We start from the raw sequence: 16,990 nt of genomic DNA on the forward strand, positions 1-16,990 counted from the left end.
ATAGCAGGATATAAGTTAGAACTTTACTCTACTTTATATTAGAAATGGCAATAGCAGAGGGTGAATGCCTCATAACAAGAAGATAGTGAAAAAGAAGAAGTTTATCGACTACAGCATTGGCACGGACTACAGTGGCAGACGTGCGCAAATTTTCAGGACTTATGCAGATCTCAAATACACATCAGCAGGTACCAGAAGATAATAAAAGTTGATTTTGCATAATATTGTGAAACAAAATGCCAGATGATATGTCTGCTAATGGGTGCCTTTTTGCAGTCCTTATACAAACCCTGTTTCCATATGAGTTGGGAAATTGTGTTAGATGTAAATATAAACGGAATACAATGATTTGCAAATCATTTTCAACCCATATTCAGTTGAATATGCTACAAAGACAACATATTTGATGTTCAAACTGATGAACATTTTTTTGTGTGCAAATAATCATTAACTTTAGAATTTGATGCCAGCAACACTTGACAAAGAAGTTGGGAAAGGTGGCAATAAATGCTGATATAGTTGATGAATGCTCATCAAACACTTATTTGGAACATCCCACAGGTGAACAGGAAAATTGGGAACAGGTGGGTGCCATGATTGGGTATAAAAGTAGATTCCATGAAATGCTCAGTCATTCACAAACAAGGATGGGGCGAGGGTCACCACTTTGTCAAGAAATGTGTGAGCAAATTGTTGAACAGTTTAAGAAAAACCTTTCTAAACCAGCTATTGCAAGGAATTTAGGGATTTCACCATCTACGGTCCGTAATATCATCAAAAGGTTCAGAGAATCTGGAGAAATCACTGCACATAAGCAGCTAAGCTCGTGACCTTCGATCCCTCAGGCTGTGCTGCATCAACAAGCGACATCAGTGTGTAAAGGATATCACCACATGGGCTCAGGAACACTTCAGAAACTCACTGTCAGTAACTACAGTTGGTCGCTACATCTGTAAGTGCAAGTTAAAACTCTCCTATGCAAGGCGAAAACCGTTTATCAACAACACCCAGAAACGATGTCGGCTTCGCTGGGCCTGAGCTCATCTAAGATGGACTGATACAAAGTGGAAAAGTGTTCTGTGGTCTGACGAGTCCACATTTCAAATTGTTTTTGGAAACTGTGGACGTTGTGTCCTCCGGACCAAAGAGGAAAAGAACCATCCGGATTGTTATAGGCGCAAAGTTGAAAAGCCAGCATCTGTGATCGCTTGGCTTAGCCTGTGGCAAACTGCAATTTTACAGTCAAAGGCCTAATTTGCAAACATAGTAAGTCCTAAATACCATGTGCAAACTAACACAAAGCACTTACTGCAATAGAGATACTCAGACTGCGGACGTATTTCTCTATCACGGCAAGAACCCCGTTGATACTAATTTGGGCTATGAAAGTCAGTACATTGGCTCTTCGACCATTAAAGTCAATCATAGCTGCATCCAATCAAGTGTTCAAGTTGGCAACTGTGTTTGTTTGTTTTTCTTCTTTAAAACACAGCAGATGCATACTTTTCTCTTCTTTCAGTAAATAGAGGGGCTGTAGCAACCAAGCGATTCGGAGCGATGTCAAACAAGAGGCAGCTGTGGTGAGGATGGGAACATCTGCTGTAGAGAAAACGACAGACTCAAGCAGTACTTTGATGAAGTTTTATCCACAACTCTTCTCCTTTGTAAAATAGATACAACTTAATTTAAAGAAAGTGAGCAAAATATATACATATTATATATATATATATATATATATATATATATATATATATATATATATATATATATATATATATAATATTAATGTTTGTGTGTATGTATATATATAAGAATTTGTATATATTTTGCTCACTTGCTTTAAATTAAGTTGTATTTACTTTACAAAGGAGGAAAAGAGTTATGGTTAAAACTTCATCAAATTACTGTACTATATGTGTATATAATAATGTGTATATGTATATAATAATAATGTGTATATGTATATATATATATATATATATATATATATATATATATATATATATATATATATATATATATATATATATATATATATATATATATATATATATATATATATATATATATATATATATATATATATATATATATATATATATATATATACATATATGTATATATATATTTTAGAAGGTTAAAATATTAATTCAAGGCCATTAAACACATTGTGTTTTTCTTGTTGCACTCAGAGACCAATTTACAATTTTCTACATTACATATAGTCTGACATAATCAAGAATTAGATTAGAATAAAATAAAAAAGCTTTATTAACATAATATTAAATTATTCATGATTTATGGTTGCCAATGCTCGTCTCTGCTTTAAGAAAAATAAAATTATTAGTAACTACTAAAAACAAAACTTTGGATAAATGTACACAGATAAGCCATGTAGCCAGTAAAACACACATTCGTTAAAGGTAAAACACAAGTTGTAGCAATTTGTTTCCAAACTCAGTCATTTTACTTGCACTAATTGGCGTTAGATGGGCGGTCTTAACTCCGCTAATATTTGGCATCAAGCCAAGCAGCTGTGTGCGTGTCTACGTAGCTGCATGTTATGTAGCTGCATGCTATGTTTATACATGTTATGTATCTACATGTTATGTATATACATGTTATGTATCTACATGTGCACAGCAGAGAAGCTGGTTAATTTATGAGAGTAGCATATGTGTTTGTGTGTGTGTGAGAATGGCAACGTGTTGGGTGAGTGACGTCAGTTAGTGGGAGGGCGAGTAAAGACAGAGAGAGAAGCAGCGCTGCACTACGCAGTACAATGATGAAAGGGTGCGGTTGTGTCCTGCAAAACTAATAATAAAGCAACCAGAATGTCACAAGTCGGCGGCCTCGAATTCTGACCGGAAAGCGGAGCTTAGCAGACCCATTGGCGGGTAAAGTGAAGTGTGTTACCCCTGACGAAAACATTGACCCTGAAGGGAACATTTGCCCTGTGCTCCTTGACAACGGTCTGCACCGGAGCAGAACAGCAGGACAGGTGTAACAACAACATTATTACCTGTCACTCTTTATAACTACTTGTGCAGATCCGAATATTCATTATTTAAATGTTTACCTAAGTTTGAAGAAAATGTGGTAATACTAATGTATGTATAATGTAATATAATATACAATGTATGGGGCGGTATAGCTCGGTTGGTAGAGGGGCCGTGCCAGCAACTTGAGGGCTCCTGGTTCGATCTCCGCTTCCGCCATCCTAGTCTCTTCCGTTGTGTCCTTGGGCAAGACACTTTACCCACCTGCTCCCAGTGCCACCCACACTGGTTCAAAAGTAACTTAGATATTGGGTTTCACTATGTAAAGGCGCTTTGAGTCACTAGAGAAAAAGCGCTATATAAATATAATTCACTTTACTAATGCTCACTGTTTTAAAGCAACAATTGAAGCGCGGCGCTTTCTTGCTTAAAGCGTCACCTTTATTGTTAGTTTTGAAGACCAAATACCTCCATATTGCGCTTCATGCACCCTCTTTATTAACCAGTAGAATTAATGTCATTTGCTATTCTTCCTCTCCAAGATGTCATTGCTTGTATGCGCTTTGTGTGTGTGTTTTGACACACTCAACACTATGTGCCTCGGTTCTGTAGTCACCGCCGCACAGCGGCATTCAGATGAAAGAACGGTACCGGTACTTTTCAAAGGCAGTATAGTACCAATTTTAATCAATTAGTATCACACTACTTTATTACCGTATTTCCTTGAATAGCCGCAGGGGCGTTAATTTATTTAAAACCTCCTGTCACTCCTGCGTTTACCGGAAACCGGCGGGATGGCCGTGCATGCGGTAATAATTTTAAAACCTCTTCTCACTCCGGCGTTTACCAAAAGGAATCCATAAAATTTAGGCGTGCGCTTTGAGTGTGATGTAAGCATAACATCATGAAAAGCACATTTAATTAAAAAAAACGTTATTATGGTCTTACCTGTACTTATAAATGGAGTCCATTTGCAGCTCCTTCTGACCAAAAACATCGATAACTTGTTTATAGAAGTCTTCATTATTTTCTTTTTTCAGTTTTAAAAGTCTCTCTGTCTCGATGGAGATATTCCAGTTTAGAAAACTGTTTTATTTTAGATACCGGTATGTAATCCTCCTTGTTAAAAGGAAGAAGAAAAAATCTCTTGCTGCGTGTGTTCACTTCTTCTGCAGTACCGGAAGTCGCAAGAAGGATCACTAGCGCGGCAGCGCCCTCTACCACCAGGAGGCGGGAGTCATTTAATGACTTATACAGTATTTCACACACGCAGCTACGGTATATTAATAAAACATAGCTGCTTACTGTTCTCTTTAGCATACTGTACCGGTATTCAATAGCTTGGACCTTAAATCCTACTGAATAGCTCGTTATCTTTTTTCCTTTGTGCGATTGTAAACTACTGAAAGCAGCTTCCTCCATTTTGAAAATGAGGTCAGGTAGAGCGTCACTCGTGACGTAACGAATTTGACCCGGTGGAAGTTCGAGCCATATGCTAAATATTTTGTGAAACGAATTTGATCCGGCTTCAATAATAAACCGGCGATAAGGCCAAGCATGCGTTAATTATTTTTAGAAACGAGTTTGACCCGGCAGTAATTCTAGACATGCGAATACTATATTCCCTGCGCCAATTCAAGGAAATACGGTAGTACCGGTATACCGTACAACCCTAGTGTATATATGTGTTTGTATATATATATATATATATATATATATATATATATATATATATATATATATATATATATATATATATATATATATACACACACACATAAAGAAATGGATGTCCCTGAAGTTTTCGGAGCCGATCTGGCATCCTGACTTATTCAAACTTCTTGCCGCAGTCTGTGTGATCCCGAGCCATCTGTAGCCTCTGTCGCAGCCTTGCTAATGCAACTTTGCAATCACAGCTCAGATGGAAGGATCGCTGATTATACAGCAGCAGCACCGTCCTCACACCTTCTTCTCCTCTCTGTCAACGTTGGTTTGGAGCTCATCCAGACTTGGCCATTTTGTTCCAGTATTGTGACAGCTGTCCCCCTTTTGCACTGGTGAACAGGTTAAATGGTGACCAAAGAAACAAGGTCCACCATGCTCTTGTTGTAATCTAAATTGACCAACAACGCAGGCTTGTTGTGCCCCCGCTTCGTCCCTGCTGTCCATTCTCTCGTTCTGTACCTAAACCCAGATGGGTCGACATAAATAAACCAGTAGTGGTCTCTGAGGATTGCTGTCAGATTGCTCGCAAATATCACTTGGCCATCTTCAGGCAATCAGATTATTATTTGACGTTAGCGCATTGTCCATATTGATCTTGAATCAGGTCTGACACATGCAGACCCAGAGTCAAAGATCAAATTGACAGCCACAAATCTGTCAAGACAAAAATCTTTCAGCATCCGTATTGATTTCAATTGTTGTTCAAGCATTCAGGAACTGAACCTTGTTGTTGTTGTTATTTTTTCACATAATATGGGTTAAGGATTAAAGATTAAGATTAAGATTAAAGTACCAATGATTGTCACACACACACTAGATGTGGCGAAATTTGTCCTCTGCATTTGTCCCATCCCGTTGGGGAGCAGTGGGCAGCAGCGGCGCCGCGCCCGGTAATCATTTTTGGTGATTTAACCCCTAACTCCAACCCTTTGTTGCTGAGTGCCAAGCAGGGAGGTTATGGGTCCCATTTTTATAGTCTTTGGTATGACTCAGCTGGGATTTGAACTCCAACCTACCGATCTGAAGTTGGTACATTTTTCTTATCGGCACTCTAGCAGTCACATTTTTTATCTAATCACCAAATATTGTAGGGTATTTTTCCCTCAAACAATGCACAACCTTTTACAAACGGTAGCTCTTTTAGCACAACACCAGTTTCTTGTTATTTTATTTGTTTGACCTAATACAGGTATTATGTATACTTTTATATTTGGCACTCTGGACCATGGAGGGTCCAAATAATATAGTAATGGGCAAAAACGCTGACAATTTTAAAGCATATCTAATAGTGGTGTCTCGATCCAATACTGATATCCGATATCGGTCTGATATCAGCAAAAAAGCAAGTCACGGATTGCCTTGCAATTTCCGATATAATCTCCAATACAAGTAGCCCCGTAGCACATTTACTTGTGCAAAGCTGGACAGACAGTTAAAATCTAAATGTCCTCAAAGAGGCACACAAGGTTGTTGTTTTTCTCATATTTTAATAAAGTCATTTAAAAAAGGTAAACATATTGTCATGATCCGTTATCATGGCGTAATTTATGTTTAGTAGCTTTTTTCCTATGTTTCCTGGCTGTACCCTCTTTCCTTTCGTGTACTGTTGGTTTCCATGGGAACTAATTCTCCACACCTGCCCTTGTTTAGTAATTAGTGTTCCCACCAGCTGTTTTGATTAATCACTCCCCTTAATAGTTTTCAGTCACCCAGCACAAGTTGCTGGGTCAATGCTCGCTCTTGGCGACACTTGCGTTACATCCTGTTTTCACCACGCTTAAGTGTTTTTTTCCGTACTCTAGAATTCCTCGCTGATCACCCTTGGTGACAATTTGATTTTTGGCTCCACGCTTGTTTTTTGTGTATTTTCTGTCCTGCCTTAAACTTTAGAACACAATCCTACCTGCACGCTACTCCTGATTGTCTTTCTGCATTGGAGGGAACACAACCATCACAGCCATGCGTTCCAAACGCAACACATATAGGCTACTAAGACCGAGCAGCTACACAACAGCTAAGCACACTATAGCCCACAAGCTAGACATACGTAATAAGTGTCATGAATTGAAGAATAAAACATCTTACACACAGCATTTGTCAGTATAATGAATAATCTAATAAGTATAGTTGCATATTACTTACAGATACAAAGTCTCCAATGCAAAAGCGTAACAGAAAATATTGAGTAACAAACATGTCCGCATCATTCAACTTTCTGCGTCATGAGTTTACCTTCACGAATTAGTGCGGCCACTGGGTGTCGCCAAAATACCAATTACTACTACACTTTAACTTAAAGAGAGCAAAATTCGATTCCAGACTGTAAATAATGAATCGATGTTTTTCATACCTACATTGTTCTCTGTTTGAGTAATTTCACTTAAAAAAGCCTTATCTAACATGCCACACTACAAAAACAATAGAAAGTATGTATGATTCCTTCTGATGTTGTATCGCTTCAATATAAGTATCATAACGGAAGTGAAAAAGTTATATTAGGACACCTGGCATACGCCCTTTTTCACGACAAAGATGTGATGTTTTAAGACTGACGTTGACATGGAAATGTGCGTTGCTTCATGCTAACTTCATGGTTGACGTACGTACATACTGTATCTACAGGCTGTGGATACTTCAGCAACACACAGAGGTGGTCGTTCGGGATTTGCCAACATTTGATTTTAACAATGTAAATCAGATCGAGGCAAGGACACAAAATTCACTTTTTCGTCAATGCATTTAATACTTCATATTCATATTAATATTTGTGAGGACGTCTAGTAATTTATTTATACGATTGTTTTTCCACCTATTGCTGTTACAATGTGTTTCTGTGACTACCACACATCTTAGCTGATCGGGCAGATAGCCGCCATCGGTGGTTGTGGCACACTGGCACTGGAGGAATGACTTGCATTTATGTCAAATACTACTGCTGCTACCACAAGAAGCTCTCCTTGGTTATACTAATAAACTGAGTATTCAAACAAGAGGCAAAGCCATGTCAAAGTGGCGGCGTGGCTCAATTGGTATAGTGGCCATGCCAGCAACTTGAGGGTTTCAAGTTTGATTCCAGCTTCCGCCATCCTAGTCACAGCTGTTGCGCCCTTGGGCAAGACACTTCATCCTTGCTCCCAGTGCCACCCACACTTGTTTAAATGTTAGCTAACTGTAAATAATGGGTTTCTTCATGTAAAGCGCGGTGAGTCTCTATAAAGAAAAGCACAAGGTAAATATTATGCACCTTACAAAGTCTTTTGTATCCCTTGTGATATGCTGGCGTGTTAAAAATGTAAAAGATTTCAAACAAATCCATGCATTCATTTTCAACCGCAATTGTCCATATTACATCATTTTCACATGAAACTCTAATCTGGCTGTGAGCTGTATGAACATAAATTACACAAACTATATTTATATTGGGGGTAATCCGAGTCACCCACCCTTGCTAAAGTTTTACGTGTCATTACAGCGACTATCTTTTCCAACGGGATGCAGCACTAATTTCCCCGACTCAGTTTTGGTCACACTTATCTATCTTCTTCCTCACCCTCTTCATGACCCGACCATTTCTTATTTTTTTCAGCCTGTGTTCAGTTTTTAAAAACAGGTTGCCTTTGCTCAAAACACGAGAAATAACCACCTCCTACTGACTTGTGATCTGGCGTAGCTTGCCCAGCTCAAACACACTTTCAAGACGGTTTGGCCATTTATAAGAAGGCAGGGCCCGGGCGCACAAGTCTGCGGTTCATTTTAAGTTGATTGCGATGTCAAAAGGGAATGTGCTTGGATTTGCACATGCGGAAACTTTTATACATCTGAATTTTTACTTGCGTATGTTGTTTTCTGGATTTGAACGTACATGTATTTTTAGTAGGAAATCCAGGCAACTCGGCAGCACGGTGGAAAGGGGTTAGTACGTGCGCCTCAAAATACGAAGGACCTGGGTTCGATCCTGGGCTCGGGATCTTTCTGTGTGGAGTTTGCATGTTCTCCCTGTGACTGCGTGGGTTCCCCCCGAGTACTCTGGCTTCCTACCACCTCCAAAGACATGCACCTGGGGATAGGTTGATTGGCAACACTAAATTATCCCTAGTGTGTGAATGTGAGTGTGAAAGTTGTCTGTCTATCTGTGTTGGCCCTGTGATGAGGTGGTGACTTGTCCAGGGGTGTACCCCGCTTTTTGCCCGAATGCAGCTGGAACAGGCTCCAGCACCCCCCACGACCCTGTAAGGGACAAGCGGTAGGAAATGGATGGATGGATCCACACAACTCTTGTTACCCTGCTGTCCATTTTGGCACTCTCTCTCTCTCTCTCTCTCTCTCTCTCTCTCTCTCTCTCTCTCTCTCTCTCTCTCTCTCTCTCTCTCTCGTTCTGTACTCAAGCCCAAATAGACTGACATGAATAATCCAGTTGTGTCCTCAGAGGACTCCTGCCAGATCACTTGCAAATATAACTTAATCATCTTCAGGCAATCAGGTTATTATTAATCAATGTCAGTGCATGGATCGTATCGATTTTAAATCAGTTCTGACAAGAGGAGGCTCTAAGTCAAAGATCAATTCGGCACTCGAGCAGCCACAAATCTGTCAAGGCAACCCTATTGATCTTTTAGCATCTGACAAGTGACACATTTCCTCTGCTCTTTAAGCATTCAGAAACTCACCCAAGTTAATTTTCAACATTTGACCTATTATGGGTAAGGAAGTTGAAATATGTTTCAGTCAGTCTTAAAGTTAAAAGTTAAAGTACCACAGATAGTCACACACACTAGGTGTGGTGAAATTACTCTCTGCATTTGACCCATCCCCCTGTTCCACCCCCTGGGAGGTGAGGGGAGTCATGAGCAGCAGTGGTGGCCGCGCTCGGGAATAATTTTGGTGATTTAACCCCCAATTCCAACCCTTGATGCTGAGTGCCAAGCAGGGAGGTAATGGTTCCCATTTTTATAGTCTTTGGTATGACTCGGCCGGGGTTTGAACTGACGACCTACCGATATCAGGGCGGACACTCTAACCACAACGCCACTGAGCAGGCTTCCTCCCCTCTCCAAATTTCCCTGTACTAGATCTCCAATAGAGCAAGAACCCTATTGATTTTTAGTGAATCTGGCAGATCTCCAAATATTTATCCATTTCTTCCAGAACCTTATTGACTTCATCGTGCCTAACACAAGGCGACATCAGGAACTGCGTCCAAAGCCTATTTTTTTTAATTTGCCCATCTTGTAGTCAAATAGTTAGACGGTTGGCTTTACGCCAACTTCCAGGTGTACACGCTGAACGTTTGCTTCGTATAACTGACCTCTTGCCCAAATCCTTCTTGTCAATAAGAGAAAAGATTACCCGAGCAAAGGACTCCTCAGACATTTTTTCCCCACCGCCTCCTTGTCAAAAGTTTTCATGTCGATGCTGCAGGTTTCACACAGCATAACTAAGACCCTTGGAAGAAGCTTATCTGCCTAAAACAGGAAGGAGATAGAGGGTAAAAAAATGTGTCCTCCATCTTTTACTCACAGAAGCCTCAAGAGCTTCAGATTGTCCCATGTGAATCCCCCCTTTTTGTTTTGTCTCACTGCTTGAATCAACTTAGGCTACCTCCACTTGAAATGTAAGACTCGATAATCGATAACCTTGTGGATCTTTTGGACCGGGTGCAACCTTCAACATGTAATTGCAGAATTCCAGTATTCACATTTTAACTGTATTTGCACTAAATTTAAATTAAGGTGTCCATCTTTACTTTTGTCAGCAGGATTCTGCCATTTGCATTCTGGAACAGGTGGATGGTCTAATTTGTGCAAAATAGAGGTGGAGGGGAATGGGTACACATTTTAGTCAAGTAAAATGGATGTTCCTTTGGAGTAATATGAATCAAGTACATGTAAAAAAGAGAGAGAGATTACAGCAGGGGTGCCCACTCTTTTTCTGCAGGCGAGCTACGTTTTAAATGACCAAGTCGATGGCATTTACAGCATTCATTTATATAATTTATATTTATTCATTTATGAAAGAGAAGTTTTTGTTATCAAGTTAAAGGTGTTTAATGATAATACAAGCATGTTTAACACATATAGATTCCTTTCTTTCATGAAGACAAGAATATAAGTTGGTGTATTACCTGATTCTGATGACTTGCATTGATTGGAATCAGACAGTAGTGATGATAACGTCCACATTTGCAAATGGAGGAGAAAAAAAGTCATCCTTTCTGTCCAATACCACATTGAAGTGGTTGGTTTTGGAATCTTATTTGTCCAGCTTCCATACTCCTGTTTATGCACTTTACAAGAAATACATTGACGGCAAACTCTGTGGCTTGCCAGCTTGTTTACGCTAGCTTTCAGAGACTCTTATTTTGTTAGCGCAGGCAGGATGGCGCAGCGCTTCTATTGTGACGACAGGAACTGTGCGGCCAGTCTTTAGGCTTTTGACGGGAGGTATGGTTGAAATAAGAAGTGTTTCGCGACTTCCTGACGGTCTTTTTTACCTTCACACTGAGCTCGCAGCAGCCAGCGTCATCTCACAAGACCCTCGGGTGCCTTGAATGTCAATCAAGTGACGAAAGTGACGTCATATTGAAAATTTATGATCGCAAATTTTTAGGTCTATTTTTTTAATGCCTGGCTGCCTCCGCGATTGACCGGTGGCTCGCGATCGACATAATGGGCACGCCTGGATTACAATGTGTAGAGCAGGGGTCTCAAACTCATTTTACCTGGGGGCTGCTGGAGGCAGAGAGTCTGGGTGAGGCTGGGCCGCATCAGGTACCCCACAAAAAAAGCTGCATTAAAAAAAATACCAATCTTCTCAAATGTCTTTACTTTTACTTTTTAACACAAAATAGGATGGAAAAAAATAGATAAAACAAATGCGCAGAGGACGTTATTTCCGCAATGTGCGTCATTTCCGCTTCTTTTTTCTGTGACAGCTGCACGGCGGTCAGCGGATAATAGCCCGCGAGCAGTCTCCTTTGTTTTTGCTCTCGATGTTCATGTCTTTCATGATGACGTGAACACCATGGCATTTGTAGACGGTAGAATGTACCGGGACAGCGAGTGCAAAAAGGCGACTGTCTCAGAGTGTTATCAGCCATGCTGACACTGTTGTTACTGTAAACGTAGTCATAGAAACAAAAAATAACAAATGACATTATACAGAAATAAATGTAGTGTTAATCGTGTGAGGCGATTCAAATAGCGCGATGAAAAAAAAAAGAAAAAAAGATCCATTAATTGGTCAAGGTTATCGGGGAATGTAAATGGCGACGGACAGCCGTCGCTAAGTGACTGCAGACTACATTAGGCTACATTAAGTTTCTTACTTTTCTTTTATTCTGCCGAGTATGCATCCCTTTGATTTATGTTTGCCAAAGAGGGACACATCTACGTATAATGTCCCATTGAGCAGCGACTTAAAACACTTTTTTTGGCCCATGAGACGAAAGTCCGCGTGTGACCTATAGAAACGAGGCAGCCAGCCAGGGATGGAAGAAAGCTCTCCATGGCAACTCTGCTGTAACTTTCACTCATTTGCAAATGTTTCTCTGCTTGCATCAAGCCCAGTCGATGTCCCGCCCCCAAGAGCCATATACCCCAGCGTGATTGGTCGGCTCGTTCATCTCCGCACACAACACTGTAAAGTGCCATTCATATAAAACTTGCGGACTTTTTGTAGACTGTAAGGTTAAAAAAATATTTCCGAGGTGTTCAATCAATCAATCAATCAATGTTTATTTATATAGCCCTAAATCACAAGTGTCTCAAAGGGCTGTACAAGCCACAACGACATCCTCGGTACAGAGCCCACATACGGGCAAGGAAAACTCACCCCAGTGGGACGTCAATGTGAATGACTATGAGAAACCTTGGAGAGGACCGCATATGTGGGTAACCCCCCCCCCCCCTCTAGGGGAGACCGAAAGCAATGGATGTCGAGTGGGTCTGACATAATATTGTGAAAGTCCAACACATCAGCGAGGTGTTCTGCCTGTTTTGATAGTGAGTCGCACGCCGACGTTTCTTCCATTTTATTTCTGCTAGAGTTCATGTCTATGGATGTTCTTCTTCATTCAAGTCATTGTATTCTCAAGGCATTTGATCGATCGCATCTGGACTGTTCAGTTTGTCTTAGAAGACGTTTTCCCTCTCATACGGGCAGGCTTCATCAGTCCATGCGCACAGACTTAGATTTGACTAGATCTGACCAATCCAAGTAGTCTAATATTGAATGCCCTAAGAATGCCTTGACTAGATCTGTCTAAACTAAGTCTATGAGCATGAACTCAAGAACCCAGCTTGGATGAAACGTCTTCTAAGACAAACTGACAGTTCAATTCTGATTGAGTGAATGCACGGAGAATGCCGAACTCCACGAAAGTTTGCCACTTTGCTTCAGCTTGCGTCCGTCAACATTTTGTGTGCGGTCAAGCGACTGCCAGACTCAGTTTAATTGGTGAATTGTAGTGGTCATGTTGGATTGGTGAAAAGGAGTCATAAAAGAAGTAGAAGTCTCAAAAACAAAAACAAAAAAAACATATACGTATTTCAACTTGTAATAGATGAAAACAAAAGTAGCGAACAGAATGTAACTCAAAGTAACAGAGTAAATTTAGCGCTTCTTCTTGTAAAAGTAAAAAAGTATGTTGCATTAAATTGACATTGAAAGGTAACATTTTTCCTAAATCTACTTAAGTGAATGTAACAGAGTAATTGTAACACGTTTTTACCAAATAGTTAACACCTCTTTTTGCGATTAGCATCAGATCGAACAGGTGATTTGTCCGTCCTTACTTTAATTAGCAGGCGTACAGGAACAGGATTTTATCATTTACATTCGGGAGTGGAGGGATTGGTTTCATCGTAACGAAAGTGCAGAATATGGCACTCTTGTATTTGCATTTAATTCAGATTCGCGGCAAAATGTAACCGGTTCTGTAGGACAGGTACCTTTCACGTTTGAATTGATACGGTACCAATTACCAGTACCTTGGAATCGATGCCGGTACTCAACGGTACCAATTTACTGTACTTTTGTGTGTTCATGTGATGATAAATGTTAATTGTTTAACAATTTTTTATTTAACATTTAACAGTGACATAATATAACTGTGCTGGCTGGTTTGTATATCTTGTTTTCTTACCCTTCTGAGTGTCATTTGCAAGTACTGTACTGTATTATGTAGTAGGATTTGCATGCAGTTGCAATTCAAAGACAATGGATGGTAGTAGTAGTATTAGTAGTAGGCTATGGGTTGTTACCTAGCTAGGATTAGCCATGAAGCTGAATGTGCCAGGTTAGTCTAATGCCAAGGCCTACAAAGTGTTTGTACTGTAAGTATTGTACTTATTACACAATGTGCATCTGAGTTGCAGTTTTTATTACCAAATTTGGAGGTGAAACACCAAGTAATATTGGTAATGCTAATCATAGATTAAATTCAAGGATTCATGGTACTTTATACAAGGAGTTGATTGAGCGTTTTCTATCAGCATACTTGCTTCGTTGGTATAAACATTGCAACATTAATTAAATGCAGTTTGTCTGAGTGCTTGTTTCCCCGCCAAGTCTCTGAGCCGGTGAACAGTTTGCAACAGGATGTGACGTCTCGGGCAACGAACATATTGAAATACTGCACGTTTGATTTGACATGAAACAGTACATGGTAGCACTGACAGAAATCGGTCGGCACATATAAAATAACCAAATTTGGCACCCACTCCGACTTTAGCAGTTAAAATTTTCCCCCAGTCCATCACGGCAAGAATCCTTTGAATATGTTCCGTATCTTACACAAAATGGGCTGAAATTAAAGGTTGGATCCGAACATTTTTTAAAATGGGCAACCGCACATCTTTTATCTGGTGTAGAAATATTGCAGGATTATTTCTTCATTATGGAACGCACCCAATTACATTTTTAAAAGATGACACAGGTAGCTGAGCTAAAAGTCAAATCAGAGCTCAGTTAAAGGTTGAGATCAGTACATTTAATGATCCAAGGAATTTAGTACAGTTCTCTATTCTGCTCTTTTGCCAAACACTAAATTCTCCAGCAAGGAAAGAACTTTGTTGATGGTCTATGTATCTGATACAACATGACACAGGTAGCTGATTCAAAGGTCAAATCAATGCTCAGAAAGAAGTTGAGATCAGTAAGTTTGATGATCAAAGGGAAGTTGGTAGAGTTTTTCATTCGGCAGTCTAGAATAAGGCTCAATTCTCCTCCAAGGAGAGAACTTTGTTGGTTTTCTATGTATCTTACACAAGATGGCACAAGTATTGTGTTAAAGATCAAATGAGTGCTCGGTTTTAAAGGTCAGATCGTTCCGATCATTTTTCTATACAGTGCTTGTTGCAGTCGCATTTTCCATTTGATCTCCAAAAATTCTGATGGGGAGGACGTGATTACAATATCTGTTTAGCATGTGCGAGCAAATCTATTTTCAGCGGGGTAGAGTGGTGGGAGGTGGTCGGTCTGCAGTCATTACCATTCAGCTTTGACACACATCCGCTCCTACCGACGTAATGTAACTAAACACAGAGCTCAGCTCAAGACCTTGAAGCTTGCTGCCGGGGAAAATTGGACCCGGGGGACGTTGACGACAGGGACTTATACGTCTGAATTTAAGAGGCAGCACAAGCACCTGGGCTTGAGATAATATCTCCATGTTGTTTGAGAGAGTGGGAGCAACGAATGAGAAAAAAAACAAACCATAGAAGATGAGTAGCATGCGGCAAAATTACGACTAGAAAAGAACTTGGGCAAGGATTCCATTGTAGCTAATGTAGCGAATAGAGAACTTATTTTGCAAGTTGATCATGACAATTTAACCAGACCTTTCACCTTTCATCTGTCTCAATTCTCAGTATATTTGTGTATTCCTGTTAGAGAATGGTTTCAGTGTAGCCAAAATAACTCATCTTTCCGTATTTTGCCCGTATTACCATATACAGTCGTGGTCAAAAGTTGACATACACTTGTAAAGAACATCATTTCATGGCTGTCTTGAGTTTCCAATAAATTCTACAACTCTTATTTTTTTGTGATAGAGTGATTGGAGCACATACTTGTTGGTCACAAAAAACATTCATGAAGTTTGGTTCTTTTATGAATTTATTATGGGTCTACTGAAAATGTGACTACATCTGCTGGGTCAAAAGTATACATACAGCAATGTTAATATTTGGTTAAATGTCCCTTGGCAAGTTTCACTGCAATAAGGCGCTTTTGATAGCCAACCACAAGCTTCTGGCAAGCTTCTGGTTGAATTTTTGACCACTCCTCTTGACAAAATTGGTGCAGTTCAGCTAAATTTGTTGGTTTCCCGACATGGACTTGTTTCTTCAGCATTGTCTATACGTTTAAGTCAGGACTTTGGGAAGGCCATTCTAAAACCTTAATTCTAGCCTGATTTAACCATTCCTTTACCACTTTTGACGTGTGTTTGGGGTCATTGTCCTGTTGGAACACACAACTGCGCCCAAGACCCAACCTCCGGGCTGATGATTTTAGGTTGTCCTGAAGAATTTGGAGGTAATCCTCCTTTGTCATTGTCCCATTTACACTCTGTAAAGCACCAGTTCCATTGGCAGCAAAACAGGCCCAGAGCATAATACTACCACCACCATGATTGACGGTAGGCCTGGTGTTCCTGGGATTAAAGGCCTCACCTTTTCTCCTCCAAAAATATCGATGGGTATTGTGGCCAACTAGCTTAATTTTTGTTTCATCTGATCACAGAACTTTCCTCCAGAAGGTCTTTTTTTTGTCCATGTGATGTCAGATGAAACAACAATTTAATTTTGACCATGACTGTGTCCGGATTAACACCAAATTTGAACAAGTTCTGTCATAATACTTGACTTAACTTGAGCCAAGGAAGTTTAACCTTTTTCTATTCAGCGTCCAAGCAGTCAAGTTTTTCATCCATCCATCCATTTTCTACCGCTTGTCCCTTTTGGGGTCGCGGGGGGTGCTGGAGCCTATTTTAGCTGCAACCGGGCGGAAGGCGGGGTACACCCTGGACAAGTCGCCACCTCATCGCAGGGCCAACACTGATTGACAGACAACATTCATACTCACTTTTTCATCTTTAATCATTCAGTAGTTGTGCGAAAAGACCCCTGTTGCATTTCATTATCTAACCTAAGATAGGTATAGAAAGTTCTCTCACCGAAGCCCGAGCTGAAAAAATGGCTTTTAATCAATGAATTGGTGATATAATGGTGCACCGTATGTGTGTTTGCATGTGTGCATGTCTGTAT

The 16,990-nt window shown here is 40.1% G+C and overlaps 1 protein-coding gene across 49 annotated transcripts in view; it reads left to right on the forward strand.

The window, feature by feature from the left end:
• Window positions 1–16,990, forward strand: part of LOC133661813 (receptor-type tyrosine-protein phosphatase delta-like) — a 660,250-nt gene that overhangs the window by 167,358 nt on the left and 475,902 nt on the right. The gene's annotated exons all lie outside the window — the stretch shown is intronic.

The sequence above is a fragment of the Entelurus aequoreus genome, linkage group LG12, assembly GCF_033978785.1.
Source record: "Entelurus aequoreus isolate RoL-2023_Sb linkage group LG12, RoL_Eaeq_v1.1, whole genome shotgun sequence".
Lineage (NCBI taxonomy): Eukaryota > Metazoa > Chordata > Actinopteri > Syngnathiformes > Syngnathidae > Entelurus > Entelurus aequoreus.